The sequence below is a fragment of the Phytophthora ramorum genome, assembly GCF_020800215.1.
Source record: "Phytophthora ramorum isolate Pr-102 chromosome Unknown Phyram_PR-102_s0007, whole genome shotgun sequence".
NCBI lineage: Eukaryota > Oomycota > Peronosporomycetes > Peronosporales > Peronosporaceae > Phytophthora > Phytophthora ramorum.
The window spans coordinates 2,780,966-2,784,280 of NW_027150653.1; positions in this window are offsets into that span (position 1 = coordinate 2,780,966).

The window sequence follows — 3,315 nt, forward strand, 5'->3', positions numbered from 1 at the left end:
AGTCCCCTACAAGTAACAGAGTAACCTGTCCGTCCGTCCGTCCGTCCGTCCGTCCGTCCGTCTGTCCGTCATTCCGTACGCACCTCGAGCGTAACGCAAATCCGGACTTTCCGTTGGCTATAAATAGCTGCCGAGCGCAGCGAAGGCGGCCCTCCCATTCGCTATTATTATAATACGAGACCTCTCATTGGCTATTTAGTGGAGCCTCTGCGCGATTGGCTATTATAATGCGTAGAGTGGACTACATCACATCGGAACTAGCCGAATGAAATCGCTGCTGATTGGACAAAATAAACCGCCTTTCAACAACTTTTCTTTTCATTTCCATTTTCAAAACGACGCTCCGGCGACGGACCAGCTCGACGGAGGACCGGGCGGGATAGCTTCGCAGGCAGGTCATCCCCGCCGCAGGCAGGGTAGGTATAGATTAATGCTATTTAATTCTAATACATAACGATTTCGGGAGTGCCGCCTGTTGCGGATAACTGGTACCTTCAGGGCAGTCGAGGGGTAACCGTGCGTGTTAGAGGAGGATAACCGGAGCCGTGCATTGTGTGGGAAGGGCACAACTGCATGGAGGGATGGGTACCCTATGACGGCCACACTGATGCGGCCTAGCCAGCCCCCAAGAGGATCCCATCCCTGCCCAGCGAGCCAGGCCGACCTCTCTCGAAGCAATCGTGACGGTTACCCCGTATTTTCGGGCTTTCTGGTGAACATGCTATTTTGGGGGGCTCCCTTCACCCCCGGGAAGCATAATTCCAGGTTAGAGGTCCGATAAAAAGATTGCAGCTGGCGCCCGAAATGCGTTCCAAGACAGTCCGCCATCCAACCTGCTCTTCGGAGCCGCGGTGCTGAGGCGCCCATTTATGCCCGCCGGCATAGTGGGAAGTCTCATACCAATCCGGGGGACTGGGATGGGTACACACGGCGATAAAAGCCGGCCTAGCCGGGTCGTCCATCCTAGCCCCGGGCTTGACACCGTGTAATGGGACCGGCCCGTAGTGTGGTAACATGCTATTTGGGTTTCTGTGCAGTTACGGCTGTGGCGGACACTTTCCAATCAAAAGGACGAGTCGGCACTATTGTGACAAGTGAGGACCGCTCGACGGTGGCCATTTGCAGTGGTACCGGTGGAAAACCGTTGGTTTGGTGCAGTCTGCGCGCGAACTCGGGGTTTGTACGGCCCTTTAATGCCTATGATGCCTTGCTGCTAAAAAAAAATATTAAAAAATATTCCCAAAAAGCTGACACGTGTCCCTTTACAACCAAAACGGTTAATTGCCTGAGCTGATAAAGCTCAGTGGCATTGAGCGCGACCGGTAGACCTCCGTTGCCAAAGGAAGCAACTAAAAGAAAACAAAACAAAAAATTGAGGTACCGAGTCGCGCTTCAGCACCTCGAACCCGCAGCTGTGTCTCCAAAGGTATTGAGACGCAGCACCAATGCGGGGGTGCTTTAAAGGGATAACGGTGGATGTGAGGGACCAGAAACAAACGAAAGCAAACGCGGCAAGGCTAATGAGGTGTTTTACAGCCGTGCAGGACTCGGGTTCGTGGCGAGGACTGTGCAAGACTGGCGGTGCTACACGGGTATCCTGCAGGTGTGTCTCCAGAAGGCGTCTCCTTGCGAATTGCGAGGTACCGGCCGTCCTTTTACTAACGACTGCAGTTTTGGGTGGTTGTTTTCCAATGCACGTGCGCATTTATTGGGAAGTCCACTAACGCTGCATTTGCTGTTGCAGTTGTTGCGGACAGCACCATGGTGAATGTCGGCAGCAAGCGGGAGCGGTACGGCTGTTTCTTGGTTGTTGTCAAGTGTCCCTTGCTCAGTGGTCTCTTTTGTTAGTGATGAGCGGCGTCAGGAGCTGGACCAGCGCCATACCCAGGCCCTCGATGCCAACGCGTCACCACAAGGATATGAGTCTCCGGCGTCTAAGAGGCGACGCTTGGGGCGCCGCCGCGCGGCTCAAAGGCGGTTTCGGGTGGCAATGGAGCAGATGGAACAACTGAGTCTACAAGAGGCGGCCGCAGGTGGAGGGGACGTCGTCACAGTTGCAACGGGTGAAACCGCCCATCCTGTGCCGACGGTCGTTGGACAAGGGGCGACTAGCCAGCTCTCTGCAGGTGCTCCAGTGCAGAGGGCGACTGACCCACAAGCAAATCCACGTCGGATGAGGGAGGCACAGCGAGCGCGTTCCAGAAGAAGTAACATGACCGACTCCCAGCGGGAGAGTGCGCGGCGGCGTGACGCGGAGCGAAAGCTAGCCCGGCGAGCCCAGCTCCGTGCCGAGCAGCTTCAGGACGTACGAGAACGAAACCGGATCGCACAGCAGGAACGTCGGCATAATCTGAACGAAGAGGTCCACGCCGCGGAGCGTGAACGCAACAGTGCTTCTCGCGCGCTTCACAGGAGTGTACACGATCGCACTGAAGAGCGCAGGACAGACCGGGAGCAACACGCGGACCGCCGGGTTCAGTTTACGCAGGAGGAGCGTGCTGAAGCGCAAAGGGTAAACCAAGAGCAACACGCGGAGCGCCGGTCTCAGCTTACACACGAGGAGCGCGCTGAAGAACGCATGGTAAACCAAGAGCAACATGCCCAGCGCCGATCACAGCTCACACAGGAGCAGCGTGCCGAGGAACGGATAGTAAACCAGGAGCAACATGCCCAGCGCCGATCACAGCTTACGCAGGAGCAGCGCGCCGAAGATCGCATGGTAAACCAGGAGCAACACGCGGAGCGACGATCACAGCTTACGCAGGAGCAGCGTGCTGAAGAACGGATGGCAAACCAAGAGCAACACGCGGAGCGCAGATCACAGCTTACGCAGGAGGAACGCGCCGAAGCGCGAAGGGTAAACCAAGAGCAACATGCGGAACGCCGCAGAGAACAGACTGAGGAAGAAGCACTGGAGCAACGCGAGAGAGAGCGATTTCGGCGTAGATCGGCTCGACGTGGAGAGGCGTTGGCAAACCACGACGATTTTGACGTGGCCTACGTCCAGGGTCCAGACGTTGTGAATGGGCGCCATCGGCTTCCTCCCACCACTGTTTGTGAACATTGTGGCGCTTGGAAGTGGCCTGGCGAATCCAAAATGAGCTGTTGTCTGGAAGACAAGGTTCGTCTTCCCCCTTTACGGCCTGCACCTCCAAGATTGTTGCAACTGTATCGGGATCCAGCGTTTCGACAGCACATACGAGCGTATAACCAAGCTTTTGCGTTCACGTCCATTGGCGCTTCGTGCTCCAACCGATCCTTCCAGGACGTCAATCAGGATGCAAGCGTAGCGGGACAGAGGGGCGTGTACACGTA